Raw genomic sequence first — 25930 nt, 5'->3', positions numbered from 1 at the left:
AAAGGTAGGAAAGAATCTAGGAATTTAAAGAAAATTTAAAAAATAAATAAGAAAGAGGATAGAGAGAACTTACTCGAATTTCTTGAAAACCCTAGCCTCTTCCTCATGATGATTTGGCATGGTGATGGGATCTTGAGCTCTTTATGATTATTACCTAGTGAGAAAATGGGCTTTCCCATATAGAAAAATGATTCTTAGATTATTGATTTCAAGAAAGATGGATTCTTGGGAAAAGAACCCAATGAAAATGTAAGATTATTGGAAAAAATTCCAAGAAAACAAGGAAAATGTAAAAGAATTTGAAATTTAAATGAAGCTTAAGGGAGTTTTGAAGTTACCTCGTGCCCCCCCTCCTCAAATGACGAAAGTTGCATAGGTTGATCTTCACATGGGCAGCACATTGAGATAAAGAGGAATTATAGAGAGAGAGAGAGAGAGATTTGCAAATCAAGAGAAAATCCCATCAAAGATCTCAAAGTTTCACAAATTCTGAAGGGACAACTGGCTAGAGAGTTTTTTCTAAGCTTCTCTTGATTTTGTGAAGAGACATGGGACTCTGAGAACTGAAGTGAGCTTGAGATGCTTAATTGATGAAAAGTGATAAAAAAGGGGAAGAAGAACTATTTATAGATTTTGGACTCCCCCCCCCCCCTACATACCTAAAATGCCCCCTTCATGCCTGATGTGGCTTTGTTGTCAACCCCCAAAGGAGGCTGGCAGCAAGATTTTGCTCGGGTGTGATTCGATGTTTCGATTGTATCTCTCAAACTATGCATTGTTTGATCGTGTTGAAAGGCTAACATCCTTCTCTTTGAAAAATTGTCAAAGTTATAATGTATTCATTTAGTTAATAAAAAATAGGCTTGAAGTGAGCCTTATTTTCCAAAAAGCTCTAGTTTTTAATGAAGATATTTGAAAGATGTTTTGAAAACCAAATATGGCGAAAATCGAGTTTTTGTTAAAATATTTTGAAATTGGTTGAATTATTTATGCAGTTCAAGTGAGTTTTGTAGTATTTGTATAAGTGTCTTAGAGTCTCATTTGCTAATTTTGAAGAACTCTAAAAGCCAACCTCCAAAGACTAATCGAGATGCGAGCTTTGGATGAGGCTGTAGAGGATCCTATTGGGCCCCACCAGAAAAGGATCGAATCCATATAAGATTACTTGTGAGGTAAAGCAAACCAGGCTCTATCAATTGTTCGGTGTGGATTGTAGCTGGCCAAGCATCGCATGTTAATGGTTTACCATAAAGTATGTCGATCAACTTCTCTATAACCTTTACAATATTGACAAGTCCCATCCATCTGTCAAAGGCCTTCGTGCTTTTCTGTTTGGCCACACCATTGAGGCACCTTTTCTACTCATATTATGTTAGGTGATGACCACAACAGACCTAAAAATCCCACATTGAGAGCAACGAAGAAGCGACACCCGTCAACCCAAACCACTTCACAACGCTTGAGAGTGACATGGCTAAGTGCCATAGCCAATCACATGACAGCATTGCATGGGACCCACAGTTACAGAATGCAGGCCCCACAGGAAATTCTGTCATATGATTGGCTATGGCACTTATCCATGGCACATAGCTGCTCCCTGGATCCCTGCTCGAGATAAATAGGAGGAAGCATCAAAGAAACCTTAGTGCAATCCTACAGAAGCTCAGAGTTGAATGCGTCTTCCTGCCTGCAGGTAGGGTGCTGCGAGCAGAGGTGGCAGGTCTAGACTGGTCGTTTTATCGAAGTGAAGTGCAGCGATCCAATCAGAGGAAAAATTGGGACTATTGTATCGAATCTCTTAATAACAGTATCGATCATAAATGAATTCTCTAGCACTAGACTCCTTATCACCCAAGGCATTAAAAATAGCCCAGAAAATAGAAAGAATGATTGGATAATTGACTGTTTGTGCCCTCTAGTAGGGTGGTGTGCACAAAAGTGTCATGGCTAGGGATCCCGGCCGCAAACGTCGACATCACGTGGTTGATCCCGGTGGCAGACACTGTGCATCGAACAGCCTTTGTAGGTCTTTGTCTCCATTAAATAGGCTACAAATTTTTCTTCATGCACAACACCCAGTGGAATGCTTTATGGAGAATGAGTGGAACAAGGGCAGAATAGAATTGATGTTGGTCGAGGCGGCCGGAGAGGTTACTGCTAGTGCCGGATGTCTGGGTTCTTTGGTTCGGAAGGCAGAGCAGCACCTTAGAGTGATCAAAATGATAAATGGGGTTCAGAACATATAATGATTGAATTCCAACAAAGGCTAGATGAACTTTCAACATGATAGGTGAATTTTCAGTCAGGTGGGGCTAAAAGTATGAAGTAAACAGTAAATTGGCTATGTTTGTTATAATTTTTAGTTTGTGAACTAATGGTATTTTCAATAAAACTCAATGCTAACAACGTCTTTGTCCGAATAATTTATCATCAATCAATAAAAGACAAATGTTTGCTTTAATGATATCTTTGTCTTTTTAAAAGAAAATTATTCCCTTTTCCATGTTGTGTCATAGTTTTCCATATTTGGGATATAGCTTTTAAGGGTCACCTTATGTGGCATCATGTTTAAATGAGATATGTAGGACTAACGCTTAAAATGAAAAAGGAAACTGTTGTTCAAACCTGATTCTTATTTAGAAAAGATAAGGGGGCGTTAGGATGACATGCTAAACCGGGTTTTAAACCTAATTTTAGTCATCTAATTCGGTTTTAGGTTTGGACGACACCAGAAGGGTTAATAAAAACCAGGTTTGTGTTAAAACCAGGTTTGAAAAAACGAGGGTTCCCCTCTTTTTTTCAGACAAAATCAGGTTTTTTGGGGGGGCCTAACCCTACCCCATCTACCTCCGCCTCCTCCTCCCTACCTCTCTCACCGGTTTCCGGTGGCAAGTCACAGCGATTCCGGCGGTAAATTGCATCGGTGCCAGAGAGAAATCCGGTGAGGGCACTCATGTATGATCTCTCTCTCTCTCTCTCTCTCTCTCTCTCTCTCTCTCTCTCTCTCTCTCTCTCTCTTGCAGAGATTTTGGACCGTCCGATTGTGCTCACTTGGAGGGTTCAATCTCTCTCTCTTTCTCTCCAAGGGAAATCTCCTATGTTCACGAGTTATTTGAATATTTGATTCAATCAATCACTTTTCCCTTTGGGTTTTTAGATTTTTTTCAAGTTTTTTCTGATTTTTAGTTCTTTTCTTTCAACCCTGATTAAGCTCGAATCGGGTCGATTAGGGGTCGAATTGGAGAACTTTTTGAGTAGGGCTGATTCAACCCTGAAGCAAATCTCGATTTGGGCCCGATTCTATTGGATTCTGATAACTTTGCTTTTGGGTTCTACTTGGTTTTAGCATGCTATTACTCATTGTAAAACATTTTTTGTACCTGCATGATGGCCAGTATGGATGTGTTCATTCTCCTGCTTCAGTTTGATATGTTCAGAAATCCTATGCTCTGTAGGACCATTTCCCATGTTTGAATTAATCCTATAGTGTAACAACCCAAAACGAGGCTTCTCAAGCCCGAGTTCCTAGACATTAGTTTCTAGAGAAAAATTACTAAAAATAACCTAAAAACCCATGCCTGAATTTTTTTTTTCTAAAGATTAAAGGTCTATAAATCCATTAACCGCAACTATTACCATCCAAATAAAAGTGTCCAATTTACATAAGCAGAATAAACATAAAATGCAAAATGAATAGTACTACAAATGCTTAAAAGTCTTGTGATAGCCAAGTCTAAGTCCATGGTCAATTCCTTCGGTTGGCAGCACTTTCTGAACCTACATTTATAACCAAGAGAGAGTGTGAGTCTACAACTCAATAAGTTCACATTCATAAATTATACATGACCGTTATAATTGTAGTGAGTTCTAAGCTCCTAATCTTAGTTTAGTTTGTTAACTGAGCATACATGTTGTTTATAGATTTTACGTTTTTTACTGTTTCTCTATCATCATTCCCAAAGTAGACATTCAAATTGTACTCTAATCAGCTATTCTGGAAATAACCTTCTGGGGCGTAGCAGCCCATGTAAATAACTCAGAGTATACTATGTTGGCCAGACATATGAACCACTCACAACAATATAGTCTAAACCGACCCAGATTATGGACTCAAAAGTCCGACAGCTACTTGCTGAGAGCTACAAAGTGCTCATTGGTAACAAGCCAAAGAACTCGAAAGGCTATACCTGCCCCCAAAGTACTCAAGAAGCTATCAAAGTACTCAAGAAGTTATACCTGCCCCTAAGGTATCAAGGAGTTATATCTACCTCAAAGGTTTGTGGTTCATGGTACATCCTACATGTGTCTAGTGGGCAATTGTCTTTAACCCATAAGGGTCACCTAGAAATTTCTTAGCAAATCTCAAGCTATAAATGGGGTGCACATACCCAGAACAATGCTCTAGACCATGTCTCTCCTAGTAGAGTTCCTTATCATACCCTATATTTTTATCGTATGCACATTATTCTTTCAGTTTTCATTTTTTAACGTTAGTGCCTTATACAATAATCAATCTATGCCCACTAACTACTTTTAACATATAGACACATAGCGTATGTCTAAGGATAACATCTCACCACATAGTCAAATCATAACATCATGACACTTACAATACCCCTCCCAAGGCATAAGTGTGACATTCTCATGACAGATCCTATCCCGAAACTCTAAAACTCTACTCTCATTTCTCAAAGTCATACATCAACATTTAACAACGTAATACATGCATCAATGTCATGATTATCTTCACACATGATACATTCATAATCTAAATTATATCATAAATTAGGTAACATGTATCAACATATTTACGCATCATACTGAATATCAAGGTTATGAATTCCTAAGCATGCTAAACAATTATTCTATTCAAAACAATATATCAATAGCATACTTATAACACATGAAATCATATTACACAACGCTTAACTAACCAGCATGTATTTTAGTTAACTAAAGAAGAATTTGTAAATGTTCACTTACTTTGAATGCTTAAATTTCAAATCTAAAGAATAACCTTAGTCTTCTAGCAAATTCTAATTTGAAATAGACAAAAATCATGTATCATCATTATAGTTTCATCTTTGTGAAAATTTATGAAAAATTCCCCTAGGCTTTCATGCCAACTCTGACTCCAATTCTCAGAGTTTGCCATCATATCTCCTGCTAATGGATCCTACTCAAAAAGAAGAATCCAAGGATCTAAAAATTACTTAAATTTGATATTAGGGTAAAAAGTTAAGCCTCATTTACTAATCGGGCATATCAAGGGTAAAGTGATCTTTTTATTCTTCGACCATTCTTGAGTTTATGTAATTTTTCTCAGATTCATTTTGTCCTTACACCACACCTAGTTCACATTCATTATAGTTTTGATTTAGTTTGACAGTATCTGTTGATAGAGTTATGCATTCAAATCCACTCTTATTCTAATGTGAATCATTCAGGTTTTTTAAATATAAACTTGACCAAATCTTGGATCTGGTATGATCGGTTCAAACCTTTTTCGTAATAGGTTTGGTACTAACGTGACATCAATGATGAAAATGACTTGGGTTTGAACTAAACCCAACTAGATCCAATTTGTTTTGGATCCATTATATGTATACAAGATCCGATTTGAGTTTGGATCCAATTCAGAATCAAACCTGAATCTAACTTATATTGAGAAATCGAGGTTTTCACTGTCTCGATTCTTACCCTGCTCCCTATACATGTCCATATCCGCTTACGCATATGTGTGTATGTATGTATGTATATATATATATAGATAGATAGATATTTATATATTTTGTTTTTTTTCTAAAACATAGTCGACCTGGTCTAGACCACGATTGCTGCAGGGCACCTCCCCCTTTGCCTTCCACTAGGACCGCAACAACACCACTGGCAATCGATGATTGTCTGTGGCTATCCGCCTTGGCATCCTTTTTTTTTCTGCACTAGCAGGCCACCAGGAACCCAATTGTCGACGATGAGGGCAATGGGGATGATCCCCTTTGCACCTCCCCACTGAGAGTGGCAGGCGACAGGGTTCAACCCTTGTCCATATCGCTCTCTTTTTCTTTTTTCTGTCACTGGCAATTTGTTGGTTGTCGGTTGTGAGCACAGAGGGAACCCCCCTCTGTGCCTCACCATTTTAGGCAGCAAGGATAGGGTCGCCTTCCTTTCCCTGCACCTCTGTAGTCGCCAGCAACCACACGGTTGCTATCTTTTTTTTTTCTAATAGAACAGGGGAAGACTTACCTGGTCCACCAGCGATTGTGCTCCTCACCGTCCCTTGCTCTCTCTCTCTCTCTCTCTCTCTCTCTCTCTCTCTCTCTCTCTCTCTCTCTCTCTGCCAAAATCAACAGGGGAGATAGAGGGGACCCATGGCTTTTATAGCCATGGGTGAGGGGTGTTACCCCTCAACCCCCTCTTGCCTCTTTAAGCGACATTTCCCCCTCTGTCTCTGCCATTTTCCATACGTGGGAGAGAGAGGGGTTAACACCTGTATGAGGATAAGGCAGGCCCCTTACTCTCCCTTATTACCTATTTAATGAGAGAGAGAGAGGGGTCATGGCCTCTCCTCATTGTAACCGACCCAAGTGGGGGTTACACCCACCTGGTCGGCTTTACACATAGCTTGTCAAGATTATCAGTGGGTTCTACACAAACATGAGGGTTGTGTATAGCTCTACTAGATCATTGACACTTTTAACTACATTGTTTCTACCTTTGTTATCTCTACTTGGTAGAACTGCTAATTTTGTTTACCTGTATTGAACGTCAATTTATTCAATCCATTTTTATTGAATATAGTTCTTTCTTGCTGATCTATGGTTAAGATAAGTTGGTATTTTAATCCTAGAAATGGATATAACTTGGTAGTATGCCATTTGAACTAATTTGATATATCTCAATACAGAAGTGATACCTAGATGTGCTTGTCCTTCAATGGATTCATCTTGATTATTTAAATGGTACTAGGGATGCACACGAGATGGGTTCGAGCCGAGCCTAACATGTACAAGCTTGGCTCGACCAAAAAATCTCATTCTCAAACTCGGCTTGAGCTCCACCGGAGCCTGGACCAACTTTGCTTGAACCCAACTTGTGTATGGTATCGAGCCTGACCCGGCCTAGCTCATAATGAGCCAAGTTTGAGCTTGGCTCATCTGGATCGAGTTTTAGAAGCTCTGATGGACATCCAAATTTGAAACCCAATGTCAAATGGTAAAATGCATGAAATTTTATTAAACCCTAAATCAAAATACAAGAGCACCCAATGTTAGCATCCATACCACCCAATGAAACCTTGATTTGCATATTGGGAGCTCAAAGAAACCAACCAAATTAGAACACAAATCATCCTATCCAAGACCACAAAAATGAAGTGGCTCGATCGATCAATCAATCGAACCATACCAATAAAACAAAAACAAAAACAAAATAGATTGACTGACATTGATTACCCAACATTAACAAAAGTAAAAAAGAACAACTAGGGATTTTTGAGGGTTTGAGAGGCAGAGAGCTTACCAGTTTACCCAAAGAGAGAGCCAATATTGCAGCCTTGCAGGCTGCCCCCATCATCATTGTCTCGCCCAAGAGGTGTTGGAATTGATAAAAGTCTCTCCTCGCTCTCATTGTCATCATCGCCTTGCTAGAGAGAAACTGAGCTCGTAAAACTCTTGGCTCCCATTGTCGACTCGATGGAGCATAGAGACAACCCTTATGGATATCAACCACCGTGATAAAAATTTGAAAGGGACCAAATGCCCCTTTTCATTTAAGGTCCATCTGAACTGTTGTTCACAATTTGTTATATCCCAAATTTCAGACAAGCAATTTAGGATCCGGGGACCTATGGGTAATGGGTTGCATGCACAAGCTAGCAATAAGGTTTTGGCGAGAATCGACAATTTGGATCTTTGTGCCAAAATCTGAGGAGTTTAGATCTGAACCAGGGGATCTAGGATCTACCTAGGGATGTGTGCATATGCCTAGGACAGTTGGTTATTGTCTGGAACATGTGAAAAGGCTGAAAAAGGCATGGAATAGTCACATAGCCTAAATGGAACCAAACGACAGGGTATACCTATTTTGGGTAGATGACTTCTACTGGTGAAAAGTTGTGTAAAGAGCTCAACCATGACTTGGTTGAGTTAGAGGGGAGGTTCTAGGGACATGGAAGGAGATCTGAAGATAGGTTGGGTCGTTGGGCTAGGTGCATGTCAGTTTTGAAAATCAGAACTGTTCTAGTACGTGGACAACACTCACTCGATAGGTGTGGTTTTGTGCATTTGAATTGTGGGATGGTTTAGTGAGTACCCTTAGAATACTAGCAAGGGGCTAGACCAGCAGAACCATGACTAGAGAGCAACACTAAGTCAGATTACCAGGATGGATGACACCTCTAGATGGTGTCAAGGATCTAGAAAGGCTTGGGCCCTTACAATGGTGAGACTAGTCTTCTAGTGAGGCTTGGGGCTCATAGAGAGAAACATCTAGAGAGAGAGAGAGAGAGAGAGAGAGAGAGAGAAATTTCAAATTCATTCTATAATTGAATTCATTAATCATAAGGGCATTCTCATACCTCTATTTATAGATTTGGAGCCTACGGTAGAGTCCAATTCTAATTCCTAAAACTAAGCTTACCCATAAAACCAAAGCACCCTCTAGTTGCCAAAAAAAGTCCTAAGTGACAACAAAAACTAAACTAAAAATAGAAGTCTAGAGTTCTATCATAACATGGCTATTCATTAAAACTAGTTTTCTAAAATCATAAAATGATAAAATATGCATAATTGAACTCTACACGTTCAAGGAAATTACAAGACATTTTAGAGAGGGGAGAGATGCCTCCTATGGTCCCCTTAGCTTGCTCTCTTTTGTTTTGGTGTTGACATGTGTCACGTGCTGGGGATGCCATCTCAATTCCAAAAAAATTGTAGGAAGCTGACACTTGTCTTGAGTAGGGCTCACTATTGATATGCCACCTAAGTTGCCATATAAGCATGTGTGGCTCCCACATTGACTGAGTTGTCTACCTCAACATTGGATTTGGGTTGCCAACTAGATTTGGATCGTTGGCTGGATTTGGATCTCCTTTTAGGTATGGATCTCTAGCTAGATTTGGGTTAGGGACAACTACTAGACCTTGATTTATTCAGACCCGAACCACTTCTTTAAAATTAAATGAATCAAATACTCACATCCAAACCCAAAAACCTGTTACACCTGCTCCATTAGAGCAAAAAATCGAAACATCAAATCTCACTAAAGTCAAAAGAACACCAAAGTGAATTAGGGTTGATTGTGGACCGTAACATACCACCACGTTCTGCACCACTTTACCCCAAAAGTAGGAGAGACCATGGCTCAATTGATTGACCACTCCATTCAGATCAAATATGTAAAGTTGATCATTGCCAAATACCTTAGCCATAGAGTCCATTGTTATCGTCGAAAAGTCTCACTCGATGGGCTTTATACTTTTAAGCCATTAGACTTCAAGTATCACATGGACTTCAAAGATCAGAATCTGATATAGGTCAACCATGAGGCTTGCTCCTTGGAGCTTCATGGTCACATCTAGGCAAACCTTAACACCTTTGCATTTTGTCACATCTCCAATCATAGGATCAAATTTGGGGGTGCTCTTTGTAATGGTCGTCAATAACATTTTTTTGAACAAATTTATAGGTGCTCCCCTTATCAATAAGTGTGTCTACCTCATGGCTTTGCACCTTGCCATGGATCTGCACCAAAATTTGGTGCTGACATGCTCATGAAAGTGTGATAGGGGAGGCTGCAAAGTGATTTCAACTCAATAAACTTAATAGATATTATATATTAATATAACTCACAATATTGAAAGACGTACTAGAGGTTTGGCTTGCATGGTGTGCTCATGTTGGGTAGGGTATTGGAAAAGCACTGCTTACCTAGTACATAAACATGTGAACTAATAATTGACATGTTAATTGTCCAAGATCAAAGTACGCTTAGCTTATTCCATCTTAAATGTCACCAACGAGTGTGGTTATTAATCATCGTATTTTCACAAGGTTATATGCCTTTCGCACACCAAAAATGTCTAACCGATATAAAAAGACAATGGGGTCTCCTGCATGCATTTGTGCTACATGCTCCACGTTTTTCTTCAAGGTCCTCGAGTGATTTTTCCATACTAGCACAGTGAATAAGTCTATCTCTTGAAGGCCTCTTCTCCAGAAGAACCTAATATAGAAAGAAAAAAAAAAGATAAAACAAAAAAAATTTGCATCACTTCAACTCACACAAAATTTACTCCTAACTTGATATATGGCAGTGCATCTAAAAGTCATGAGAGTGAGGTTTATGTCGAAATGACATGATTCATGTTTAATTTTCAGATAAGCTTATTCTGCAAATAACCGGTTAGTACTACAATATAATCCTAAATTGTTCATGGACAAAAATAAATTTATTCATTAAAATATCCATGGAGTTCATTAAAAAATTTATTCAAGGCCATATAGAAATCCAACAGTGTGCATGTAAAAAATGGTGTATGGAATGAGAAGATTTTTTCGGGGAGAGAGAGATAGTGTGCTTGTAAAGTCTCATATGCGACTTATATTTTGTTGATTGCTGTTATATGATTTTTGAACTTATGTTCTAAAATCTGGTTTTCGGTTAAACCCAGGTCTATTGTTGTTAGGTGTAAGAAGGAAGGGAGAGAAAATTCAAAGAAGAAATTGGGTTGTTTAGAGATAGTGGTCTTGATGAGGTGGAATAGTCCCATATTGCTTTTGCTTGAGTTTTCTGAGGGCTTTATAAGCAACTAGTGAACTCATACACTTGTTCCTGAGAACAAGGGAGTGGGATAACCACCACACACACGCGCGCGCCCACCGTGTCGTGCCGAGCCGAGCTGGGCTCGGGTAATTGGCCCTTTAGGGTCATATCCAATCAAGACAAAGTATCTTTTTACCCAAAGTTTCTTCGGTTATTTGGATTTCCGTGCCCGTTATGGCCCCTCGGATTCCGTAACGGGTCTTGATCTTTCGAAGACCGTTAACGGATCACGTCTCCTCAGAATCCGTAACGGGTCCTTCCACGTTTCATAACCGTTCGTGAGTTATAAAAGCGTGAGTACTTTCGTTGTTTTCATTGTGTTCTATGCAACTGTTTGTCTATTTGCTGTGGTCTGGATTTTGATTGCTTGCGGAAACCGACATTCCTGCACCCTGCCATTGTTTCGGTCTTCTATTGATCATGATTTATACTTTGTTGTATTTCCTGATTTATATCATGTTTTATATCATGATGACGACTGTGAAACTGTGTGATCCGAAAAATGATCCAACAATTGTCATCCAAACGACACTTTAAAACAACCAGGTTTAGAGCTGTCAAACAAACAGAAAAACCAGGTTTTAGGGCATTTAAAAACCAGGTTTTTCAATAATAAACCAGGTTTTCATGCCTGTCATCCCAAAACTAAACTAAAATTTTGTTTTCTAACGACCCTGGCTCTTACTCGATTCATTACTAGCTCAAATTTGTTTTGCTTGTCATGAGCTCGAGCTGGAGTTTGGTTTTGGCCTTTAATGAGTCTCATTTTGCTAGACCGATCTACCCATACCACCCATTTTCTTTACCGCCACTTAAACCTGCCTCCTCTTCGTTGTCTATTTACCACAAGCTACCATTTGGGCATAAGAAATGTGATCTCATGCCTCACTGCAAGACATCCCTTGGTGGGCTTGGCAACTTGCGCGACTGGCGGCACACTTCAGCATCTTTTATTTTAAATGACTGAATGTTATCTTTTGTAGTTGTCCTATACACAATTAAGGTCACTTTGTGTAGGGTGTAACCTGGTCAGGGTCGGGTTCGGCTTCAGTCTTATTAAAACCCACTTCTGAATCGGGTCTAAAAGTAAGACCCAAACCCGAACTAATCTCATTCAGGTTTCGGCTAGGGTTTGGCTACACCAAGAAACTATGGACCCGTATGGGTTAATGGGTTCAGGTATGCATTGGGTTGGGTATAATCGGTTCAGGTCTTTAATAAACCCGTTTTTTATTCGGGTTCAAGTTCGGGTCTGGGTATTGTTGAAAAAAGTAGACCCATATGGGTTAACGGGTTCGGGTATTGACAACTATGCTACATGCATCATATGATAAACATGAATCATAAAAACTAATTAAAAGGGTGCAAACATATATATTCTTTCATGGTAAATGAAGAGATTTTGTTTGGATACAAACCAGAGAAAGACGCAACTTTCAAGCCGTTGCAGTGGTCATTACCTGTTTTTTTCCTCTCAAGTCTCAACTTTCAAAAGTTGCAACCAGGAAAGAAATTAGAGAGAAGCTGACACAGAAGACAAGAGAAGGCAAGTCGTTGGGATTTTTGTGAAACAACAAAGTGATAATTTTCTTCATGGGGTATATCAATCGACCATGCAACCGGTTTCATTCTCCATAGAAATTTACTTTCTAAATTCCAAGTTAAAAAGAAAAACTTATCTAAACTCGATATGAACCAGCTGACTTGCCAAGTCGGCTGAGTGAACCGGTTCAGGTATAGGTCAGTTCAAGTTCGGGTGTATAACCGGTTCAAGTACAAAGCAGGTTCGGGTACGTAATCAAGTCAAGTTCGAGTTGTTTCGGTTTTAAAATATGGAGAATCATTTGGGTTTAAATACATGATTGATTCGGGTTGTTTCGGTTTTAAAATATGGAGAATCATTTGGGTTCAAATACATAATTGATTTCGGGTTTGTCCAAGTTTCGGGTCTTCATTTACAATACCCAAGACCTGACCTATTTTCACTACAAGTCAAAATTTTGGACCCAACCCAAACCCACGGGTCCACCAATATCGGTTTGGGTTGGGTATAATTGGTTCTAGACATTGTGTCAAGTCGGGTATACCCGACCCAGTTACACCCTTAGTTTTTTTTTTCTTTTATAGGCCAGCTGGGGTTAGGCAGACCCCTACCAGTTACATCAATCAATTTCGTCACATATCTGCAGGTGTGGGGAACCAATCAGGCGGTTTATCCTTTCACAGGCTATCACTCAAGCCAACACTCATTCTATCCAGACTCTGTGTTGCGAAGTTACAGTCCTTGCCCATTAGATGACAAAGAAATCCTTCAAATTAGCCACCTCGCTATGCATCCTCCTTGGAACTCCCCTACCTTCAAGCATTATATTTGTTATGCTCCAACAATATTCCTTCTTGATGATTCAACAATGATCTTCACGTTGTAGGGAATGATCTTCAATATGTTCATCCAAGCTACCCATTCATTCTGCAAGTCCTGGTGATGCCTGCATATCCACCCCAAAGCAATCTGATGGCCCAACTGATCCCTTATAGTGTATATATATATATATATATATATATATATATATATATATATATATATATATATATATATATATATATATATTAATTTTAAGCCATTCCTCTTGAGGAGTGCACCATCTGCCCGCATATAACCATCTTCTATAAACTGGATGATTCCAACTACTACAAAATCTCATCACATTAATAGGAATTTTATTAAGAACAAAGGCCACAATCTGAATTGCCTTCATCTTAGCATCTTCAAAATTTGTCCACACAGTTGAAGCCAAATAAGTAATTTTAACAAAAAAATGACAGAGGCAGTCATTTGAGCATTTTGTTGAAAACACAAGCATCTACGTGAAAGGTTTTAATAAATGGTTAAACATAAGATTTCATAAGTAAAAATCCCATCTTTTTATCTCCATCAAGGTCCTACGTTCATTTCATGCAGATGTACAAATATTAAATAGTTTATGTTTAGGTTGCATTTTTTTGAGAGAGAGGAACGTGCTTAAATTTATTATATCAAGTTGCAACGTTGGATGTGACGTCTTAAGAAAGATTAATTGATCTTTTAAATAAAAGGCTACGCGTGCTGACGGAGTCCTTAGGTACCTTTCAACATATTTACTACAAAAAAAACATACAAATTGCACATTTTTGCTTTTTTTTTCTAAATCTTTTAAAATTTGCCGATACAGATAAAATTTAGTATTGCCATCACCGGCTTTGAGCCAATTCACCCTAGATCGTTGCCTTCAACGGATTTCATTCTTAAATCTTCAGTAATTCAACAACATAGATAGCTCAATGAACCTGGCCTGAAAACTCAAAAGTTGAGGTTCAAAAAAAGCGTCAGGAAAAGACATAGACTGATACAACTCAAAAAGCTCACACTTCTAGGCATCAAAATGCTAAAATTTCATAACATTGCAATTATAGATCCATGTCCTGATATTCTTAGTAAGACGCAAAAACTTGCTGATAAGCCGAAAAACAGCTCAGTGCTCGAAAGAAGGTTTAGACCAAGAGGCCAAAGTAATCGAATTGAAATTTGGCTCCCGAAACTACCATTGCTAAAAAACAAAGCGCTTGGTGAAGGAGAAGCCATCCCCCCAAAGAATGATGAGTTGACCATGGTCAGAGATAGAGGGCGCAAGCAAGACACATTTAACGTCAGGGATGAGGTCCAATAAAGAAAGGGTGACAAATACCCTGTCCAGAATCCGACAGCACAGGCGCGACCACCTATTCGACCAAGAGAAGCGCTCGCGGGTAAAAGAAAGAGGATAAAGAAGATACAGGTGAACAAAGTCTTGGAAGCCTCGAATAGAGGGATTAGGAAGGATAATAAAATTAAAATCATGAGGATAAAGCAAACAATTGAAATTGCCCATAATAAAGTGGCATTGATCATTAGAAGTAACTACCCTATTAAGGTCATCCCAAAATGCAGGCCTCCTGTTAGCGAGGTTAGGTCCATAAACCACAAACACCATTGCTCTCCGACCAACCTACTGTAAGCTGAAGGCAACAGACAAAGAGTAGAGACTCACGTCCAGCTGCGATAAATTTAAAGACTTCTTACCGAAGAGGAGAATACCACCGGCATGGTTGACCGCTGACTTAAAGAAAAAATATGTACCCTGTCAAATGGAAGAAGCGACCGCAAGCGAGATGTCATCCATTTTAGTTTCACAAATGGCAAATAGGTCAGAATTATCCTATCTAATCCAACTCGCCAAAAACAAGTGCTTGGAGGCAGAATTGAGGCTCCTAATATTCCAACAAACGAGCTTCATGGCACAAAATCTGAAAAGACCTGTGGCTGCTGCAACCTGAACGATCTACGAGGAGACCAACCAGAAGAAACCAAATATGAAAAGACAGCCCTCCTCCGTCTACGATTACCAATGGGAGAACGCCAAACATTCCTGACGAGAGAGTCATTCTACGAAGAATCGAATGAAACAGAAAAGAGGGGGAGGGGGCAAAGGATATCATCGGAAACAGAATGGAGACCAGAAATAGTTGAATCCATGACAGCCGATAGAGCTAGCAACTGAGATGCGGAGAGAGAGATATCCAGCAGCTGAACAGCGTCACAGATCTCAATACCCAGAAGGTGCAGATTGTGATGCAAATAGAGTTGAGAGGAAGGCAAGTGGGTCGACACACCCCCTGACAGACCACTGTCGAGGCCAATGATAGGAGAAAAAATCGGACGTGAAGTGTATGAGATAACCTCTGGGGCACGAGGGAAAAAGGGGCGAGGATGAGGAACTGAGAAGCCAATCACCATGCAGCTGCTGGCCTAGTTGGCGATAGCATGAATCGCCATAATATGGATAACAAGGTAAGCAGAATTTTGGGATGAAAATAGAATGAAGGAAGAGATTGAACTAAGGCCACCATGAGCAAGACTGACCACCTGCGCCACCGAGCAACAGCTGGAAAGGGATAAGGTCGAAGAAAACATTGGGTCCCAAATATGCGAAGAAATGATCGGCTGACCTGGAGAATGGAAAGGAGAGCAGGCCTTTGCATGGGACTGCGAGCCCAAATCTGACGCCACGAGCTGTGAAGGAGAAGGCAGAAGGACCATAAGCCCACCTCGAGCAAGCAAACTTGAAGGCGTCACCAACAAGACTTGGAAAGGCGTGCAAGAATAAGCAGGCTAAGGGCCCCGCTCAGGAGGAAAAAACAGCTCCAGGTCTCAAGAAGAGAAATCATTGAAAGAGACAAACTGCATTCAAGCATACCTGGAGGAGCCGCCAAAGAGACTCGAGAAAAAGCGCCAGAAAAACTAGACCCACGCGAAACAACCAACGATTGAGTGGCACGCGCATTGAGGAGCTGGGCCAAAACGAGGATATCCTTCACCAGAGAATAGGCATGGGAAGCCAGAGACAAGGATTGAGAAACCTTAGCACTGGGCGACAGCTAGATCGGGACCCGGATAGACCCAATCTTGACCGCGATGAAGGAATCTGACGGTTGCTGAAGATCACCGAATTGCAGCCACGATGAGAAAGATAGATGTCTGATTGGTCGATGATTACTTCAACGAGCATGAAAATGCTTCAACCCAGCAGGAGCTTGGGATGGAAGAGACGTGTGGCTCCACTGAGAGTGGATGAGAGAAGGTAGAACGTCTGCGTATCCAGAACGGGTGACGCCAAGAGAAAAAAGAGGAATTGCAATTATGACAGTGAAGGCGCTTATGAAAATTCAAGAAGAAACAAACAATACACCATCAATACCCCGATCTTGCAAGGCTTAACTGAGATCTAGAGCGAAGGGCATAGAATGAACGCTGTCAGGAAGAGAGAACCTGCTGCTATGACTTATCCGTCGTCCGAACCGATGGCACACAAAAGAAGAATAGCAAAACCAGCGTTGCCTCAGCAGAGCATGCGTCGAGAGGCTCCAACCTTACCTTACTCAGGAAATGTTAAACGTCTGAGATGAGAAGCGAGCCCACGACAAGACAGGAGCACAGAAAGTAAAGAAAAAAACCTATATTTGAGCATAAAAAAAGAGAGAATGGGACAAAATTAGTCCAGCACCATCATCATCATTGTTCTTCATCAGCTCATCGTGCGATGGAAGACCAACTCTAACCACCGAATACCAACCGGGCTGCACCTGGCTGGTAAGAGCTGTCAGTGCATGTCTCTTTCTTTGTGGTGGGACGTTGCAGGTTCAAACCCTAAAGATACCTCCAATAATAATATTATTGGTGGGGTCTGACTAACCACAGGTTGCCTTTAAAAAAAAAAAAACGCTCGTCCAACATCTACCATTCCTGGACGGTCCAGCTAAAACAAAGAAACCATGGCATTTTTGTTTTCCTTGACAAATTGAAAAGGGAAACACCGGTACGGTCATATTCATTCCCGTAACGATCTGGCTGGCTTACTACCATGTGCCATTATTGTCCTTTCAATTCAGCGTCCAACGTTTTTTCAGCTGTCCATACAACAAATTAACAGCTCGTTTCGTTTCGTATACAACTTTGCTGCTTGTCTAAATAGACAATAAATATCATCTGACCAGTTTGCTGTTCTGTTTGTCAAAGAATATTTTTTCCACTCGTATGTGGCCTGGATTGCCTGTGCAAGTTCAGCCTTTTTTTTTTTTTCCAGTCATTTCTTTTCCACCGAGGTGGTATCCCATGTGTTAAGCGGGGTCCTGTACGAAGCTGAAGGCCCAGGTTCGAATCCCTCTGCTTACATGGGGCTTAAGAGATATCTATCTAGTAGGGATCTGCCTAACCCCCGGCTTGCCTTTCAAAAAAAAAAAAAATTAGGTTTTTTTTTTTTATTACCCTTTTTCGTTTGAATATAATAAAATGGCAGATTTATCCTAATCAACCATTTTGTGGTGGAGCTCGGATCTTTTTATCAACTAAGGGTGTAACCCGACTGGTTTTGGGTTGGCTCTTGTGAGACCCTTTTCTCGATTGAGTCTAAAAAATAAACTTACACCCTAACCAAGTTGGTTATGGTCCAGTTCCAGGTTTCAGTGTGGCTAAAAATTAAAGACATGTATGAGAATTGATGAGATTGGGTGCAAACCTGAGTCAAGTCCAAATGGTTCGAGTCTTATGTACACCTACTTGTTAATTAGGGTTAAAAATTAAACCCCAACCTGACCCAATTTGATTCAGATCTGGTTACGTATGGACCCATACTGGTCAACAGGTTCTGGTGCAACCCGAAGTCGAGTTCAATCGCATCAGGTCCTAAATAGTCCTGTTTTTTACTTTGTCAAATGCAAATTGGGCCACCAACAAATCTAGATTTGGTGTCATTGGGTCATACTTCGATTGTGAGCATACCAATTGAAAGGCACAATTACAGGACATGCCCAAATTGAGCAAGGTCCATTTAGGCCAGTATCGTAACTCAATGCCAATCAAACATAAAACTAAACTTGCAGTTCAGACCCTTGAGATCTAATGACACTTTGTCTAGGAGCTCATACGGCCCTCTAGGCTATTCAAATTCAATCAATATGTTGGATTTTTTTATCCAATTTAAGCTTAGTGATTCAAACAAAAATATTGGTTTATATTTATGAAGGTATTGTTGTGTACAACTGTTTGGGTCGGGTATGAAAATGGGTCAGTTATGATATGGGTTTGGGTTTGTATCTGTTGAAATATATATTGCATAGAACTGACTGGGTTGAGTATGGAACGGGTTCGAGTACATATCAAGTTCAGGTTTGTGGTGCTTCAGGTATAGATTGCATAGAACCAATTGGCAATGTGCTTTTCAATGTTGTCAGCATCATTGCGAATTGGCCAAAAATGGATTCATATCGTATCATCTAGTGTTAATTAAATACGGGTTGGATTCGGGAAGGAACTTTTGCAAATTTTGGCTGTTCAGGATCTGATCTGATCTGATCCGACTCTCTAATGTATTTCGTGATCTGATATCCAAACCGTTTGCAACCATAGCATTGACCCAAAAATCAATACTATATGTTTTTTTTAAAAATGCTTAAAAATCGTTAAAAATGATTTCTTTATTGACATGTGTCATCCATCCCCTGGTTGAAAAGTGTCTGATTAATTAGATCAATTCAAGTCAGAATCTGAATCGGCCGATTCCCTGAAACGTTTTGAAAATCGATTCGGGGCAGATACCCATAATGACAACATTGGTGTTTTTGTTAACAAAATGAGTTGCTCATTGTTTCAAATTCAACCATGTTATGAACAGCAAGATTAGTTTCTAGGTGAGTATTAATTAGGGCAATTATTAATCTAATTATGTTAAGCCTTCCGTGCAATCTGCACCAAAAACTATGGAAAGTTGGAACTTAAGTCAAAAGAATACTACAAAAGGATATCAAACGAACCATTTTTTGAGAAACTATATCATTGGGTTTTGAAAGTGACGTGCACTAGCTGCTCCTACCACACACACAAGTGGAGCCCCTGCTGGTTTGGATCTAAATATATAGATATCCGGTTTGGTCGTAATCAAGATCTTTGTTGCTTCTAACTTGTACCATTTATGCACCGACTTGGCTTAGCTGTGCCTTGTTGAAAAGTGGAAATGCAAGCTCACAAGGGCTCCACTCATCGACCATGATATGAAGTGTTGGGGTAAAGGAAAGGCAGAGAGTTGACCTACTCAAGTTCTAGTGGTCTATGAGCACCTAGCTTTCTGCTACTGGGATTAGGTAGACCCCCACCGGATATTATTAAACATATCACTGGGGTTTGAACCTGCAACCTCTCATTACAAAGAGATGTGCACTGACAGCTCCCACCAACCTCCTGGTTTCCTACTTTGAATGTGTTCAATTGCTCTCTCTCTCTTTCTCTCTGGGTTGGTAAACAAACCGAGTTGTTTAGCTCGGCTCAGGTTGGCTCGCATTAAGCATAGTTCGCCTAAGCTAGACGAGCCGAGCTCGAACATGATGCGTATCAAAATGAGCCTAGCCCGCGAACGCCCGTTCGGTTCGTTTACCGAACCTCTCTCTCTCTCTCTCTCTCTCTCTAAAAAAATGACGTTGTAAATTAAAAAAAAAATAGTCATTGAATAAAGAGATTTTTTTAGAATATTTAATCATTTTAAAAAAATGATATCAAACTACGTGCTGGCTGAGCGGCACGGGTGGACCCTTTTCTGGACCGCTGATTTCGACCCGTTTCCGTAACACAAAAGAAGGTAGACATTAATGTGCTCTCATTATTGTTATTTTATAACGTCGTTACTACTGGAAATGGTCTGTCAGTTTTAGGACAAAATGACAAATATATCCTTTGTGACAGGCTTGTTTTTGTTAGAGATTCGGTTCAGCCAAGAATCGGTTCTAAGTATCCGGTTCCCTATTTGCTAAAACAAGTTTGGGGATTAGAGTAGGGTTAAACTAAGATTAAGACAACTAGCCACGTTGTTTGACTCATCTATTAAGCCTACAACATAGTGACAAACTTTAAAAATGGTAAAATCTCATTTTCAAAAAATAGCGAGAATTTGAAAATTTTTCATAAATCTTGCATTTTTTCAGCAATAAAAAAATAAATTTAAAAATATAAAAATATTTTTATAAGAAAATATTAATAAAAATTATTTAAAAATAAAAAATACATGAATTTTTCATGATAAATAGCATTTAAAACGTAAATATAGTGTTTAAATCGTGGTATTTATGTTTTTTCATAAATCTTGCGCTATTTTGAAAATCTCACGAGAAATTGCCGTTTTAAACTTTTAGGCAATTTCTCGCAATATTATCCCGAGATTTTCGTAAATCTCGTGATATTTGTCACTATGGCCTACAAAATCAAGCAGGCAATGAGCATGCTCACCTACTTGGCCTAAACCCAGGCCAAATGGACCCGGGTGCTCCAATTTTTTGATACTGATCTTTACCACTGATTCACGATCAGATTCGGATCTGGTATGGAGCTTTACTAATATGAACCAATTTATGTGTAAAAGCATATATCATTAGCTATTTAAATCTAGTCTGATCTGGATTTGGTACTACCTTTTTTTCCATCAGAAATCGAATCCGATTTTGAACCTGATTGTGCATTACCCAATTAGGACAGATCCATTAAAGCTGTCATCCAAACTGAACACAACCTGTTAGATCATTAATGATTTGAGGATTCTTTTAGACATCTTGCATGACGATGATCATGCAATATTTACTTCTAAGTAGGACAATAAATAAGTTGGATATGAGTTGATTTGATGCTGATCTGTATCTACATTCACATTCATCTAAGGCCCATTTGGATATAATTGGCTTATTTGATCCTGGCTACAATTTAACAAAATCTAGTCCATTTATAATCAATAACACTTAATTATTAAAGTTCGTTTCCAAATTGTATCCAAGTCATATCCATGCCTATATCCAGTGGGGATAGTGACAAATATTGGCAATATTTTGAAAAATATTGCGAAAAAGTGCTATATTTTCTTACCATTTTAAACTTTAAAAGCTCACGGTATTTTAAAAATATCGTGATATTTTTTGACAAAACCTAAATATCACATTTTCATCACGATATTTACCTTTTTATCATGAGATTTAAAATAAAAAAAAGTGACCCTTATTTTAAATTAATTTAAAATGCATTGAACAACATTATTTTCATGTGAATAAATTCTCATTAAATTATTTTTTAATTCATTTCTCTCTCATTTAATAGTAATAAAACCTCCTTTCATCCACCAAAAACATAAAACCAGTTTCTCAACAAGGCAGCTTTGGAAAGTGTTGATAATAGAAAACAGTTTCCTAAAATCTATCTTGAAAATTAAAAGCTTTAAATGCTTTGACAATATGAAAGGTGCAACGTGTAAATTAAACTCAAATTTTGAAGTTTTAAATGATTTTATTTAGAAGTTTCAATTTAGACAAGACCTTAAACCCATATAATTTTTTAAAATTTTTATCTCGCCTCATATTTATTAAATATTAATTAATTTATTTTTAGCTGATATTTTCTAAAAAAACTCAAGATAAATAAAAATTTTCAAAATCTCACGAATCCCAAACTCGAACCTGCATAGTTCTAAAAATTTACTTTTATTAAAAATACATATAGAATACTGGGGTCTGGTGAAGTACCCGGCAAAAATCATGACCCAAACCCCCCACGCACATATTGCTCGGGTTGGATTCATATCGACCCAAATGTTATTTAGATTAGCACTTTCTATGCCCATACCCAAGAATTCAGATACGGGTCAGGTTGGGTACCGTTGCAAACTGGACCCATTTACAGCCCTAGGTCAGAGACCCATTCTTAGATCATATGTTACCTAGCATGGTGTTGCTGCTGCAGCGCTGCTGCATGCTGCCCAAGATGCACAGGTAGGTCAAAATTATAAATAACCCAGACAGTCTGTCTGAACCACCCGGTCCTGAGTCGACTCGGAAACCACTCAAGCTAACACGAGGGACATGTTATGCCATTGGAAGATTTGGTGAGAAAAACCAAAAAGGCCTCTGTTTCCATATCTCTTCACAAAAGGACAAAAGAAGGGCAGAATCGGCAGATGCAATCCTTTTTAAAATACAATAAAACTGTCAGCTCAATTTTTTATTTCTTTATTGGCAAAAGAGCCCTTTTTGTATCCCAACTTGAGCTTCATCCACCAAGAAAACCAGGAAAGAAGAAGCGTCTTTGCCATCTGGGTGTCTCAGATCTCATGCCTTTGTGAACTTCTTCTTCTCCTCTGCCATCAAGAAAGGTCAGATTTCCATTACCTCCTTGCTCCAACCTCTTTTCTTGGACAATTTTCTCATTTTCTTTTGCCCAATGAGCTCTTCAGTTCTACTGTTCAAATGGTAGATACAATGGTAGGATTTGAATGGTTTTCTCATGCTGGAGATTGGTTTTTCTTGTTTCCTTGTTTGACATTTTATTTTTGGAGAAACGGGTTTTTATAATATACAGTTTGGCTTTGGGTTTGTATTGATTGTTTGTGTTAGTTATCTAGTTTTATTCACCAGTGACCCAGTTTTATGTTGGTTTTTTTCTTTTCCCCCTTATGTTGCTCTCATTCATTGTATGTATTGGCAGAAATTGGTATACATTTCTCTAAATAAAGTTTGGGTTTCATGTAGAATTGGGCATATTGGAAACTTGTCTTTGGACACCAAGGATCAGGAACTTGTGTGAAAGCTGAGCTCTGTAATCGATATGCAAAGTGGTCTCTGTTAGACTCAGTTTTGGTTCAAGATACCATCTGTTCAATAATGGAGAAAGGTGTTCTGTTGGTTGTATTCCTCTTATCTGCTGTGATTCATTCAATTGCCTATACGCCGGTAGATAATTATCTCATCGACTGTGGATCTTCGACGAATACCACCGTCGATGGCCGAGTTTTCACTGGGGACAATCCTGGCTCCTTATTTTCTGTTTCAACCAGCACAAACATTTTTGGCACCACCAATTCGAACCCAGTTGGATCTGTCAACGGATTGTCGCTCTATAGGAAGGCGCGGATCTTCACCGGGAAGTCTTCTTATACGTTTCCGATCAAGAGCCAAGGACGGCACTGGGTTCGTCTCTATTTCTTCCCATTCATTTACCAGACATATGATTTTACAACTGCAAGTTTTTCTGTTCAGACCCAAGAAACTGTTCTCCTCAGCAATTTCGGCACTCAGAATACCTCTGCTGCTGTTTTCAAGGAATATTCAGTTGTTGTAAATTCAGACAATCTAGTTCTGAGTTTCATTCCGTTGAATAATTCGTTTTCATTTATTAATGCGATCGAAGTTGTTTCAGTTCCCACTGGACTTATCTCAGATGACGCCCAGAATTTGAATCCGTCGCAACGATATCAAGGCCTCTCATCTGAAACTTTAGAGACAGCATTCAGAGTGAACATGGGAGGAGTTACTCCACTAACTGACTCGCTTCAAAGAACATGGGTGATGGATCAAGACTTTCTGCTTCACAAGAGCGCCGCCATGAATGTGACAACGAGTCAGCAACTCACATATCGAACTGGAGGAGCCACTCCAGATACTGCTCCAGCTGATGTGTACAGAACAGCTGAAATGATGAATCCATCAAACACAGCAGTTTCAAAATTGTTCAACATAACATGGCAGTTTTCTTTGGATCTTAGTTACTCGTATTTAGTCCGGATGCATTTCTGCGACATAGCCAGTACAGCACAAGGTCAGCTGGTGTTCAATGCTTACATAGGTGACTTTGCTGCCGCCAAAGATCTTGATTTATATGCGCGAACACAAGCCTTGGCATCTCCTTATTACTTGGACGTTGTTGTGCTTGCTACTTCTGGTGTGGGTACCCTGAGCGTATCTGTTGGTCCCTCTGGTTTGACGTCTGTTTCAGCAAATGCCACTTTAAATGGACTGGAGATCATGAAGTTTGGCTTGACATCTGCAAATCCATCTTCAAAGGGAGGTCAGAAAATTGCCATAATTGTTGGCTCTGTATTGGGAGGTCTTGTCGCTATTATCTTGTGCATAATCGCTATAATTTTCTTAAGACGACGGACTGTTCAAAAAGATCAGCATTCTTGGGTTCCTTTCTCTGTAAATGGGGGGCGCAGCATGGGCAGCAAAGTCTCTAGTACAACTACAAATACTGTTTCATCAGGGCAGGCTCTTGGATACCGGTTCTCTTTTGCTGAGTTGCAGGAGGCCACAAACAACTTTGATGAAGCATGCGTTATTGGAGTTGGTGGCTTCGGCAAGGTGCACAAGGGAAAGTTCCAAGATGGAACTGAAGTGGCGGTGAAGCGAGCTAACCCTGGGTCTCAACAGGGTATAAAAGAATTTCTCACAGAGATTGATACGTTGTCTAAATTTCGTCACCGTCATCTGGTCTCGCTCATTGGCTTCTGTGATGAGCACTCTGAGATGATCCTTGTATATGAATATATGGCAAATGGGACCCTCAAAAGTCATCTGTATGGCAGTGATCTTCCAAATCTGAGTTGGAAACAGAGGCTGGAGATTTGCATAGGAGCAGCAAGGGGACTTCACTACCTTCACACAGGTTCTGTTCAAGTAATCATCCATCGTGATGTCAAGTCAGCTAATATTCTACTTGACGAGAATCTTATGGCAAAGGTTTCAGACTTCGGGCTTTCAAGAACAGGTCCCGATTTGGATCAAACCCATGTAAGCACGGCTGTCAAAGGGAGCTTTGGTTATCTAGATCCTGAATATTTCAGAAGGCAACAGCTGACACAGAAATCAGATGTCTACTCGTTTGGGGTTGTACTGCTCGAAGTCCTCTGTGCAAGGCCTGTGATTGATCCTACACTTCCACGAGAAAAAGTAAACATAGTGGATTGGGCATTGAAGTATCAGAGGAAGGGGCAACTGGAACAAGTTATTGATCCTCGGCTTGCGGGTACTATCAACCCTAGGTCTCTGAGGAAATTCTGGGAGACATTTGAGAAGTGCTTGGCTGAATATGGTGCAGATCGCCCCACCATAGGAGATGTGCTGTGGAACTTGGAGTATGCACTGCAACTGCAGGAAACGTCAACACAGGCTGACCCAAATGATGACAGTGCAAATCATATCATAGATCTGCCTATGCGAATCTCACACATCAGTCCGTATGAAACTGAAATGGTTAACAGAGGTGGGACGTCTGATGAACTGCCAGGCCTATCAACAAGCAATGTTTTCTCTCAGTTGATGAATAACCAAGGTCGGTAAGTGCTGGTAAAAGATATTCTGTGGCCACTCTAGTAAATCTGCTTATGTTACTATTCACTGTGAGCATCAAGGTGGGCTCCTCTGTTTTTCCCTTTAAAGACTCTTCAGAAGATTGTCAATCCATGGAAGGTTCGCTATGGTTCCATGTTTGAGTTCCTGATATCGTTTTATTTTCATGCCAAGGAGATGAAAAGCAAGATCCTAAGCAGGGTCTGCAGTACTGAGAAGGCAGCATTCAAGAACCTGCTTAGGGACAGACAGACGATCGTACGTCTTCATATTTTTCGTATCTTACTTCCATTTGTTATCCTATTTATTTATTTATTCGTTTCACTGTAGCAGTTGTACAATACACTTTCCTCATAATAATGATGCGTTAATTTGTTCCTCGCTA

General features: G+C 39.7%; 1 pseudogene across 1 annotated transcript; it reads left to right on the top strand.

Annotated features, from left to right (window-relative positions):
• Positions 1–22448: 22448 nt before the first annotated feature.
• LOC149839693 (receptor-like protein kinase HERK 1 pseudogene) lies at positions 22449–25930 on the top strand (annotated as a pseudogene). Its single transcript, XR_016431343.1, has 2 exons — positions 22449–22574; positions 22951–25930. The product of XR_016431343.1 is annotated as a receptor-like protein kinase HERK 1 pseudogene (transcript).

Source organism: Nuphar pumila, chromosome 4 (genome assembly GCF_984573655.1).
Source record: "Nuphar pumila chromosome 4, dmNupPumi1.hap1.1, whole genome shotgun sequence".
Classification (NCBI taxonomy): domain Eukaryota; kingdom Viridiplantae; phylum Streptophyta; class Magnoliopsida; order Nymphaeales; family Nymphaeaceae; genus Nuphar; species Nuphar pumila.
The sequence above is the reverse complement of the archived record's forward strand: the minus strand, read 5'-3'. Positions and strand labels throughout refer to the sequence as shown.